We start from the raw sequence: 12,594 nt of genomic DNA, 5'->3' as shown, positions 1-12,594 counted from the left end.
TCTGTCTTAATGGGGCGATGGCGTTGCCCACAAAAAGTTGACACATAGTAGGGCTATTGGCCATACCCTGTGGTAAAACCACCCATTCATATCTTTGATCAGGTTCTTCATGATTGCATGATGGAACAGTAAAAGCAAATCTTTCACTATCCCTTGGACAAAGAGGTATGGAGAAAAAGAAATCTTTTATATCAGTCACTACAACAGGCCAACAGGCTGGCAGAGAGGATAAAAGAGGAAGCCCGCATTGCACTGGGCCCATGATTTGCATCTGTTCATTAATAACTTGTAAATCATGCAACAGTCTCCATTTCCCTGACTTCTTTTTAATCACAAATATTGGGGTATTCCAAGGTGACACTGATGGTTTTATATGCTTCATAGTCAGCTGTTCATCTACCAGGGCTTTAGCTGCAGCAAGCTTCTCAGAGGAAAGCGGCCACTGAAGAACCCACACCGGCTCCTCTGTTTTCCAGGTAATGGGAATACCTTCTTCAGCGGCCCCTAGGAAAAACCCAGGTCCTGATTTGTTTCTCTCTGTTGGGCAGTTATAGGGCTAGTCCTACCATGCAGGTATTTCCCTATTCCTTTACCGGAAAAATAGCCCATATTTTTCAGAATCTTTTGTGAAGTTTCAGAATACTCAGTAATCAATTTGAAACCCATATCTTTCAGCAAATCTCTCCCCCAAAGGGACATGGGCAAATCTAACACATAGGGTTGCATAACTCCTGAATGCCCTTCCTGATATCTCCAACTCAGTTGTCTTGCACTCATATCAGGAGCTGTTGCATAACTGAGACCTTGTATTGTTTGAGATGAGGCCTGTACTGGCCGTCCAGAGGGCCAAACTTTCTTAGCTATTATACTTCTATCGGCCCCTGTATCCAACAGTCCTAGGATCCTTTTACCATCTACCCTTAGCTCCATTACTGGGCGTTGGTCTAAACCCAAGGCTAAAAATGTAAGGTTGGAGCCTGTGGAACTGAAACCCTTCTCTCCCCTCTCTCTAGATTGGGCTGCAAATCTTTCATGAGGCAAAAGTAATAGTTGGGCTATTCTGTCCCCAGAGGAAATGGCAGTAAATCCCTTTCGGTGATTCTACCATGATCTTGACTACCCCGGTAAAATCTGGGTCCATTACTCCTGGATGGACATGAAGTCCGCTTAAAGCTGTAGATGATCTCCCTTTAAGTAACCCTACTGTGACAGGCTCAAGGGTCCCTTAAAATCAGTTTCTATCAACTGGACCTCCATCCGAGGAGTTAGTACGAGTCTGGTGGTGGAGTGGAAGTCCAGTCCTGTGGAGCCCTTAGTGGCTCTCCTTGGCCCCTTGGATGGCGAAGGGATGGCCATCTTTCGTGACTCTGTTCTACATCCTGATTCTCGACTGCCCCATATATTTGTGGGCCCTGGGGTCGTGGGCCCCGCTGTCCGTGTTTTGGACATGCTCCACCAAAACCCAAGCTAAGAGGCTGCCCATTGATGTCTTTTACCGAGCCTTTTACCGAGCGGCACTCATTAGTCCAATGGTTCCCCTTTTTGCACTTGGGGCCCCTGGTTGCCTTGGGCGTTGGCCACTTCCTGTAGTGACTAGACTTCTCCTTTCTGGACATTGCCTTTTTAGGTGCCCCTGTTTACCACACTTAAAACACGCTCCTGAGCTTCCTCCTTTTCTCTGCGTCATCTGCATAACAGCAGCCGCAAGTCCATCATTAGTCAAAGGTCCCCCTATTTCTCTACAGACCTTCATCCAAGCTTCAAGTCCCTTGTTCTTATAAGGAGTGATAGCAGCTTGACATTCCTTTGTGCACTATTCATAGGCCAACTGTTTAATCAAGGGCATAGCAGTATTGGGGTCTTCAAAGACTCTTCCCGCTGCTTCCACTAATCAGGCTACAAATTCAGAGAATGGCTCCATAGGGCCTTGAAGGATCTTGGTGAGGTTTCCACTCACTTCTCCCTTATTAGGCAAGGATTTCCATGCCTTTGTTGCAACTTCATTAATCTGCTGGTAAACCTGTCCTGGATACCCTAAGCATTGGCAAAGCGTCCCTGACCCAGCAGCATATCCCTATCCTAGGCAGCCTGCCCCCCCCCCCCCCGCTGCCAAGTTAGCGGCAGCCTGTTCATTGGCAAACTCAATAAGAAAAGCTCTCCAGTCCAAATACTATCCCGGACTAAGACAGGCCTGAGCAAGGTTAGTCCAATCACTAGGAGTCATGCAAAATCTGTGTAAGGCCTCAACCTGAGCTATGGTAAATGAGGCCGTAATGCCATATGTCCTGACTGATTCCACCAGGGACTTGATCACCTTAAAGTATAAAGGCTCATGATACCTTTGTTGATCAGTATCCACATAAACAGGATAGGCCAGATGTAGTTCTGTGTGGACTGTCTTCCACACTTCTGGGCAGAAAGTATGCCCCTGGCTTCTACTTCCCCCTTCTACAGGATTAAATGGAGGAGGAGCAGATGGGTGTCATCCAGGGGGTTCACCCTCCATTTTACACTTACTTCCCCTTTCCCTATGCTTTGGCTTTAAAGTCTGTCTTTTCGCTTGTCCTATTAATTCCTGTAACTCATCCTCAGTATCCGTCCCCTCTGTCTCTCTGTCTGTATCTGATCTTTCCATATCTGTTTCTTTCGTACTTCCTTGCTTTTCCGATCTTTCTTCCTGGAGCATTTCAAGGGCCACACGTCCCTTTTCTAACACCTCCTGACAACACCTCTGATCCTCCAGGCAACTACGCACTAGACACCAAACTGAGCGAACTCCTGGTTTTAAGGTTCCTTGGGACCATGCAAAGTCAAAGTCTTCGCCTAGCTTGTCCCAACAAGCAACAGAAAGACTCCCTGAGACTGTGAATCAGGGTGCAATGGCATCGCATTCACTCAGAAACCTCTCTATGGTGCTCCTTTTCATCTTCAACTTTTTTGATTCAGACAGCTCCTGAAGAGCCAGAAAAATTGGGTGGGATTGTGAATTCCCCATGATATTGTGTAGCTCACCGTTACTGTACACAATCCTCACAGCAATAGGCAAAAATGATTCCCAAATGAAAAAGGAGGTTTACAAGCAACCACAAAATAAGGAGGATGAAAAAGTCCATCAACTACAAGGCTGTCTGTTTGTACTTTCAGTTCGCTACTACCGCAAACTTTCTTTCTCACTACCCTGAATCTTTTTTTTTTTTTTTTTTTTTGGTTCTTTTTTTCGGAGCTGGGGACCGAACCCAGGGCCTTGCGCTTCCTAGGTAAGCGCTCTACCACTGAGCTAAATCCCCAGCCCCCTACCCTGAATCTTTATAGCCGCTAATGTCCCGCAGTCTTTATGGTCCCACCTTACCTTGGGAAATTTCCAGCACTGCCCTGACTGCGAGAAGTTCTGATCTCAGGATCCCCATACGAGCCACCACTTGTCGCGCCCAACCTCGATCAGCAAGGAAGACACGACCAGCAAAGATCTTCTTCAAGCAGTTTACTCAGGAACCTTGGTACAATCTTCTGACCCTGGGGAACCCCCACACCACACTTAAATAGCTAGCGCTGGCCAATCCTAGCAAGACACATGGGGATAGCTGATAGGCTGTATCTATGCGGAAGCGACCAGGCCAAGCAGGAACAGCCAAATAAGGACTTGTTTTTCACAAGGAGGGGAAGGCTGAAACCGGCGCCATGCCTGGGGCTCAGGACTTCACAGCTCCCTACAGGGATTGCCGGGATTTCTCTTCCAGACCTGGTCATTTTCCTCTGTAGGCTATGTGGGAGGGTTGGTCCTGCTGTTTGGACATTTGCAGTGTTCTGTTCGTGGAACCTGGTGGTTGGAGGTCCTCAGAAGAGGGACCTGGCCACTTATACACCTTGAGGGCCTTAAACAAAGGACCTTTTAGTGAGGAGAATGTTAGGTCATTGAATTACAGAACTCCGTGATTTTCTCTGTGCTTGACTTGAACACCCTTCTCCAACTTCTATTAGCATATGCCCAAAGGATACCAAGAAGACGACAGGCTAACATACTACTTTGTTTGTCTAGCATTTTAGAAGAAAATCCCTTAAAAACTAAATTTATAAGCACAATTCTTTGCTTCTGGGGATAAAAGGAGATCTAAGAGAGAGCTGTTTTTCTTACTATATTATACACATTGCAATAATATAATTTATAACCAACATCTACCTTATATATGAATAAATTGAAGACAATTAATTCTTTTTCCAATTCATTTAATCCAATTTTACCTGAAGACATTTAGTTATAGAGGATTTACCTGTTATTTTTCTTAGCATATATGAAACTAGAAAAATCTGATTGGCCCTATGAAACTATGACTTTTGTAAACACTGTTTCTGATCTAAATCAGGATGTGATTTACAGGAATCATTCTGGGTCATAGAAACTTGCTAGCACAAATTCTTTCTTTCTGTGGGATTTCCATTTTAAAGAAAATCTTTTCATCTGGCATTTGATACCCACATCTTATATTTTAAGACAACAAAGAAAAAAAATAAAACTTTATAGAAAGAAATTTGATTTGAAAAATTCTTTTTCTATTTACAAAAAAGGTTGGTTATTTCATATTGTCATAAAATCTGAATGATATGTCTAGTTCTGGAGTATATTATTAATAATAAAATAATTGTGCAGTCATCAAAAATGATGTGTGCATATAAAAACTATGATAAAATTATTATCTAACTAACCATGTTAGCTGCAGATGATTGCTTTATAAATATACTTGTATTAGCCTAAATACATAGTTTAGTTTCATTACTTAATCTTAGCAAGACTTTGAAAATAGCTAAATCAGTAAATATATGCACCACTTATTTGAACAATTCATTTCCAACCACTTTCAGAGCATGAAACACAGAGTAGTTTCAGTTAAACAAAAGGAAATGCATATTCAAGGCTCAACTTGATAATAGTGAATGAATTGATAAAACTGTCTCCCCTCATCAAGTTTCCAGTCTAATGAATTTGTTTTTGCAAAAGACTATCAACAATAACAGAAAGAAGGGAACACAAAAGAAGCTACATATTAAATAGTGGCCTTGACTTCCCATTTTAAATGAAGCATTAAAAGGTCAGAAGATATGAAATTCAATTTCTGATTTAATATAATGAACATATTCATAATTTTCATATAAAAATCTACCAAAGAACATGTAATAATGTCTCTGAATATATCATCAACCAAAACTCTTTTTTCATTTTCTAAAGGGAAGGTAGTTCGTTTAAAAGTCTTTCATCCTGTTTAACTCAACCATACAGAGAAATGAACAAAAATGCATTCAGAAAATAAAGACTGTATTGGAAGGAAAGAGCATAAGATGTAGGTGTATTAGAATGTTTTTGAAAAAGAATATTTAATGAAATCTTCATAGTACCTGCTACACGGACCTCAAAAGATCTCAAGCAAACATATGGGTCTCTGAGTTCACGATGATCTGTATACCCTCTGATGTGGCTCACACAGATTGGAATGTTTATCCAGATCCAAAATCTTCATTTTATTCTCCATTTCCAGTGATGGTAACAGAGTCTCCCATTCTTTCAATTGATTTTGTGCATTCCCCTGAGAATTCTTTCCCCAGTGAATATCTGGCAGAAATTTTCACTTACATAAATTTATAACATTTCAATGTATGAATTCCAGTTCTGAAATTTCAACCATCAATCTAATTTAAGTCATTACTTTACTTTTGATCTCACTAGCAATGAAATTTGTCTGTCACTTCCACCCCTGTGTCTTGTGCCTCACATTGACTGTATTGCACTTAGTAGTCTTTGGTAAATTTAAAAGCAATTTTATTTCCTCTAACCAATAGGATCAAATTCCTTAAAAGTAGAGTATGCTTTTCATATTGAAATTTGCCAGGGAAGAGGTAGTATTAAATGAATCTTAGAATGGGATGTTCATCCTTTTCCAATATAAACTCTTAATAATTACAATTCCCAGTTATATTCATAGGAAATAGAAGCATTCATTAGGATGGTACGGACCTATTTTACCTGACAAAGTCTTTTTTACAATATCTTTTGAATGAGTGAATGAATTAACTTCAGAATTAATAATGTAGAATGCTAAAATGGTAACTTTATTAGGTTTGTATCCCTGGGAAGAGATACCATGACCTTGGCAACTCTTAGAAATTAACAATTAATTGACTTGGGCTTGACTTACAATTCATAGGTTTGGTACATTGTCTTCATAGTGGGAAGAAGCAGGCAGACATGGTGTTAGATTTCTACATCAAAATCAGTAGGCAGCAAGAGGAGAGTGTCACATGGGACTGACTTAAGCATCTGAGACCTCAAAGCCTACCCCCAGTGACACACTTCCTCTATTGATGTCATAGCTACTCCGACAAGGCAATCCCCCCTTACAATGCCATTGCCTATGAGTCCATCGGAGCCATTTTTATTCAAACCACCACACATGTAAATGGTATAAAGTAGAAACTCTGAAGATTCTTTTTACAAACCTGAAACTTGAAACCACTGAGTTTCATCAAAGCCTAATTTATTGGTATATAAAATAGGAATGAAAACAAAACTTAATCCATGGTCTTGTGTGTTTATCAAGTAAGGAAATATATAGTGGAACTTCATTTCACATTCTTTGCCTGTTCCCTCTTCCTATTCCATTTGTTTGAATGGATGGCTATAACAGATAAAACAATAAAACAACAACAACAAAAAAAGAGTACCTACAGGTTCCTTCTAAGACTAAGTGCTAAGGAAATAAATATATAAGGAATAAAAAAATGCTTATCTTAGAAACAACAAGGTGTAAAGAAAATGGGAGTTAATTAAAAACAAAGAGGATAATATGTCTCAGGATGCTCTCCTTCACAGGGAAACACAAAGAAATGGTTTTAAGGCACACACAGAAAACTAGTGATATCAGAAAAAGAAATCCCTCCAATCATCTCTCTGTAAGTGTCCAGCTTCAACTAATTTGTAGATACATACAAGATTCCTAACATATTATTGAACTCAAAATATACCACTCTTTCTCTGTAGGCACATAGCTATTACAGTGTTTAATTACAAATTAAACACTGAAGATATTGAGAGTAATAATGATAAATAAAACAAATGACACCTTATAATACTAGAAAGTAAACTCAAAACTATAAAATATTAGTTCTACAATACTTCTTTAAATAATGTTAGACAAATGTTGACTGGACTGTTATAGAGCACCGATATCATGACAGAAAAAAATTTATGTTAATAGAGCTACTCTATTAACTACTGACCAGAAAGCCATTTGGCCCAGAGAATGATTCCATCTGTTATCATATCTGATTTTAAGCTTCAGGAACAACTTCCCCCATACACAACAAATACAAAGAAACAAAAAACATCTTAAGTTAATGTTTACATGTTTTCAGTAAAATTAAAATATAATCTTCAATTTCAACACCAGCTCAAAATAAATATTTTATTCAAATGGAGATGTTCTTTATATATTTTTTCACTTAAGAATAGTTACTTTAAAATTATTTGATGAAACTACATATCATTTGAGCAGTATCTAGAGGATACTACGCTATCACTGTGACATTTACTCATATCCTACAACTCTAAAACATGTAGTATTGTTAGAGATGCTCTCTATATAAATGAAATTGGAAAGGGAATTAAAACAAACAAAATATCCTAGCCAGTACCTTGGGCTAGTAAGGTCATAGTTTTGAAGCAGAACCTAAGTCTACCACTTTACTAAATCAGATTAATTCTCAATTACAATTTTAATATTTATCTTTAAATCCAAAGGTAAATGTAACTCTTATCTCTCATCAAAGAAAGTTCTTTTTGAAAGAAATGAAGACCACTATAGAAAATCACAACAAATCAAAATATAGAGAAAAAAAGGATGATGTGATTTTCAGCCCCAACTGATATATCTGCAACCAAACTCTTACATTTTAGGATTAAGAAGCATCATGGAAAAGGAGGCCAAACCCTTTTTTCATTTATTCTAAATTTTAATTAGTTAATTATTTTATATATTTATATCCCACATGTTGCTTTTCCTCCCTGTTCCCCCTCACAGAGTTCATTTCCCCTTTCCCTTTGCCTCTGAGAGGGTGCCCACCCCAAGTCATCCCCAACCCTGGGGCATCAAGTCTCAGTATTAAGCACAGCATCTTCCACTGAGGCCACATAAGACAGTCCTCTGCTACATATGTGCCAGGGGCATCAGACGAGCCCATTTATGCTTTGTGGTTAGTGGCTCAGTCTCTGGAAACTCCTAGGGTTGCAGGTTATTTGACACCTTTGGTCTTACTATGGAGTTGTCATCCTCTTTCCTTCCTTCATTCCTTCCCCTAACTCTTCGTGGGGCTTCCTGCCCTCTGTCCAATGCTTGGCTGTGAGTATCTGCATATGTCTCAGAGGACAACTTTGCTAGTTTCCTTTTTACAGGCACAAAATGGCATGAGTAATAGTGTCAGCATTTGGTACCCACCCATAGGGTGGATCACAAGTTGGGCAGATCACTGATTGGGTCAAAAACTTTTAAAAGTCAGAGGAACAGAAAGTCTGTTGTCAGATTTTATATACTAAAAATGACAAGAAAGTTTCACACATGCATTTTCAACACTATGGCTGCTTGTATGAAATCTGAACAAGGATGTTAATAGATGTTCTAATATGGAGTGGGGAAGTCTCATTGGGGCCCCAATCTTAGATAAAGAACTACAGACAAGTAAGAATGCTCAAGGGGAAATTTCCTAAACAGAATTCCAGTACCTTAAGCTCTAAGATCAAGAATTGATAAATGGAACCTCATGAAACTGCAAAGCTTCTGTAAGGCAAAGGACAGTCAACAGGACATATCTGCAACCTACGGATTGGAAAAAAATCTTCACTCATTCCACATCTGATAGAGGGCTAATATCCAATATATGAAAAGAACTCAAGAAGCTCACCACCAAAACACCAAACTACCCAATTAAAAAATGGTGTATAGAAATAAATGGAGAATTTACAGCAGAGGAATCTCAAATGGCTAAGAAGCAGCTAAAGAAATGTTCAAAGTCTTTAGTGATTGGGAAAATGCAAATCAAAACAATCCAGATGTCCCACAACAGAAGAATGAATCCAGAAAATGTGGTTCATTTACACAATGGAATACTATTCAGCTATTGAGAATGAGGACATCCTGATTTTTGCGGGCAAATGAATTGAACTAGAAAATATCATACGGAGAGGCCGAGCGGCGAGGCCCCACTCTTGAAAGAACAGTAACTACCCCTGTGGCTCATCATCATGCCTTCCGACCTGGCTAAGAAGAAGGCAGCCAAAAAGAAGGAAGCTGCCAAAGCTCGACAGCGGCCCAGAAAGGGACATGAAGAAAATGGAGATGCTGTCACAGAACCTCAGGTGGCAGAGGAGAAAAATGAGACCAATGGCAGAGAGACCACAGAAGTGGATTTGCTGATCAAGGAGCTGGAGGACTTTGAGATGAAGAAAGCTGCTGCTCGAGCTGTCACCGGCGTCCTGGCTTCTCACCTCAACAGTACTGACGTCCACATCATCAACCTCTCACTCACCTTTCATGGTCAAGAGCTGCTCAGCGACACCAAACTGGAATTAAACTCAGGCCGGCGCTATGGCCTCATTGGCTTAAATGGAATTGGAAAGTCCATGCTGCTCTCTGCCGTTGGAAAACGTGAAGTACCCATCCCTGAGCACATCGACATCTACCATCTGACTCGGGAGATGCCCCCTAGCGATAAGACACCCTTGCAGTGTGTGATGGAGGTGGACACAGAGCAGGCCATGCTGGAGAGAGAGGCTGAGCGCTTGGCTCATGAGGATGCGGAGTGTGAGAAGCTCATGGAACTCTATGAACGGTTGGAAGAGCTGGATGCTGACAAAGCTGAGATGAGGGCCTCAAGGATCTTACACGGATTGGGTTTCACACCTGCCATGTAGCGCAAGAAGCTGAAAGACTTCAGTGGTGGCTGGCGGATGAGAGTTGCTCTTGCTAGAGCCCTCTTCATTCGACCCTTCATGCTGCTGCTGGACGAGCCTACCAACCACCTGGACCTGGATGCTTGCGTGTGGCTGGAAGAGGAACTCAAGACTTTCAAGCGCATCCTGGTCCTTGTGTCCCATTCCCAGGACTTCCTGAATGGGGTCTGCACCAATATCATCCACATGCACAACAAGAAACTGAAGTACTACACGGGTAATTATGATCAGTATGTGAAGACACGGCTGGAGCTGGAAGAGAACCAGATGAAGAGGTTTCACTGGGAGCAGGACCAGATAGCACACATGAAGAACTACATTGCCAGGTTTGGCCATGGCAGTGCCACGCTGGCCCGGCAGGCTCAAAGCAAAGAGAAAACACTACAGAAAATGATGACATCCGGACTGACAGAAAGGGTTGTGAGTGACAAGACGCTATCATTTTATTTCCCACCGTGTGGTAAGATCCCACCACCTGTCATTATGGTGCAGAACGCGAGCTTCAAGTATACAAAAGATGGGCCTTGCATCTACAATAATCTAGAATTTGGCATTGACCTTGACACACGAGTGGCTCTGGTAGGGCCCAACGGAGCAGGGAAGTCCACTCTGTTGAAGCTGCTAACTGGAGAGCTTCTGCCTACAGATGGAATGATCCGGAAGCATCCTCATGTCAAGATAGGGCGTTACCATCAGCACTTACAGGAGCAGCTGGACCTGGACCTTTCCCCTTTGGAGTACATGATGAAGTGCTACCCAGAGGTCAAGGAGAAGGAGGAGATGAGGAAGATCATTGGGAGATATGGCCTCACTGGGAAACAGCAGGTGAGCCCAATCTGGAACCTGTCAGATGGGCAGAAGTGCCGAGTGTGTCTGGCCTGGCTGGCCTGGCAGAATCCGCACATGCTCTTTCTGGACGAGCCTACCAATCACCTGGACATCGAGACCATTGATGCTCTGGCAGATGCCATCAATGAGTTCGAGAGTGGCATGATGCTCATCAGCCATGACTTCAGACTCATCCAGCAGGTTGCACAGGAGAGTTGGGTCTGTGAGAAGCAGACAATCACCAAGTGGCCTGGAGACATCCTAGCCTACAAGGAGCACCTCAAGTCCAAGCTGGTGGATGAGGAGCCCCAGCTCACCAAGAGGACCCACAACGTGTGAGCCCTCAGCTAGGCTTGGGTCAGGAATGCCACCTGGAGACTGCCAGCTGACACCTGACCAGCCACTCAGGACAGGACCCTGGGGCCGCACTCCCGCACTGCCACAATGCTGCCCCCAGCCTCTCCCCTCAGCCTGCCTTCACTGCATCCTATCTCCAGCTGGACAGCGCCTGTCCATTTCCTACCCTCCTTCCATTTGGGTCTGTCTGTCTGGACTCGGCTGGCTGTTCCCTCCAGACCCTTGCTGTGACCTTGCCCTGAAAGATGCAGCCAGGGGTGCCTGGGTTAACCCCAGGGCCCAAGCCCTGCTCTGGCCCTGGAAGGATTCAAGAGCCTCATTATGGGTTTCGGTGATGTTGGAGAAATACCACCAGCCCATCACCCCCGTTCTTTATTGCTTCTGGTTTGGAGCTCTGGGACAGGGCCTAGTCCTGGTCGGTATTTTAATAATTATTTAACAGTGTAGATCTATGAGTCATCTACCAAGTGTCCAATAAAGGAGGAGGAAACAAAAAAAAAAAAAAGAAAATATCATACGGAGTGAAGTAACTCAGACCCAAAAGATATGCATGGTATGCACTCACTAATAAGTGGATATTAGCCAAAAATGTACAGAATACCCAGGATACAGTTCACAGAACTCAACAAGGTTAACAAGCTGAAGGGCCCAAATGAGGATTGGTCAATCCCACTTGAGAGGGAGAAGAAAGCAATCACAGGAGAAACCTGGGTGGCAAAAGGGACAGGGAGGGGAATATGATCAGGTATTGGGTGAGGGAAAAGGACTGAAGCCCTGAGGACCATCAGAAAGAATGGAAACAGGCAACCTTGGGAGGTAGGAGGTTGGAGGGGGGTTGGTCCAGAATGTAGCAAAGACCTGGGAGGTAATGTACTCAAAGGGAGGAAACTTAGATAAAATGCCTTGCAGTGGGGAGAGGGAATTGGAAAGACCACCTTCAGCAGAAAGACAGGGTATCAATTGAGGGCTGTGGTTGTCATCTCACCATCAAAAACTCTGACCCATTATTGTTCCTGTCTGAAAGAACTGAGGGGGAAAACGAAGAAGAGCCTGAGGGAATGGAGGTCCAGAGATAGTCCCAAAGTGGGATCCAGCTCAAGGGGAGGCCGTAAGGCCTGACATTATTAATGAGGCTATGGAGTACTCACAAAAAGAGACTATCATGGCTGCCCTCAGAAAGACCCATCAAGCAGCTGAAAGATTCATATGCAGTTATTTGCACCCAACCAATGGACAGAAGCTGCTGACCCCTGTAATTGAATTAGGGAAAAGCTGGAAGAAGCTGAGGAGGAGGGTGACCCTGTAGGACAATCAGCAGTTTCAATTAACCTGGACCAGGGAAATCTCTCAGACACTGGACCACCAACCAGGCAGCATACCCCAGCTGATATGAGGCCCCTGACATATATAAAGCAGAG

General features: G+C 42.5%; 1 pseudogene; it reads left to right on the top strand.

Annotated features, from left to right (window-relative positions):
• Nucleotides 1–9,226: 9,226 nt before the first annotated feature.
• Abcf2-ps2 (ATP binding cassette subfamily F member 2, pseudogene 2) lies at nt 9,227–11,686 on the top strand (annotated as a pseudogene).
• The last annotated feature ends 908 nt before the right edge of the window (nt 11,687–12,594 follow it).

This window comes from Rattus norvegicus, chromosome 4 (genome assembly GCF_036323735.1).
Source record: "Rattus norvegicus strain BN/NHsdMcwi chromosome 4, GRCr8, whole genome shotgun sequence".
NCBI classification, from domain to species: domain Eukaryota; kingdom Metazoa; phylum Chordata; class Mammalia; order Rodentia; family Muridae; genus Rattus; species Rattus norvegicus.
This window is presented reverse-complemented; position numbering and strand designations above follow the sequence as displayed.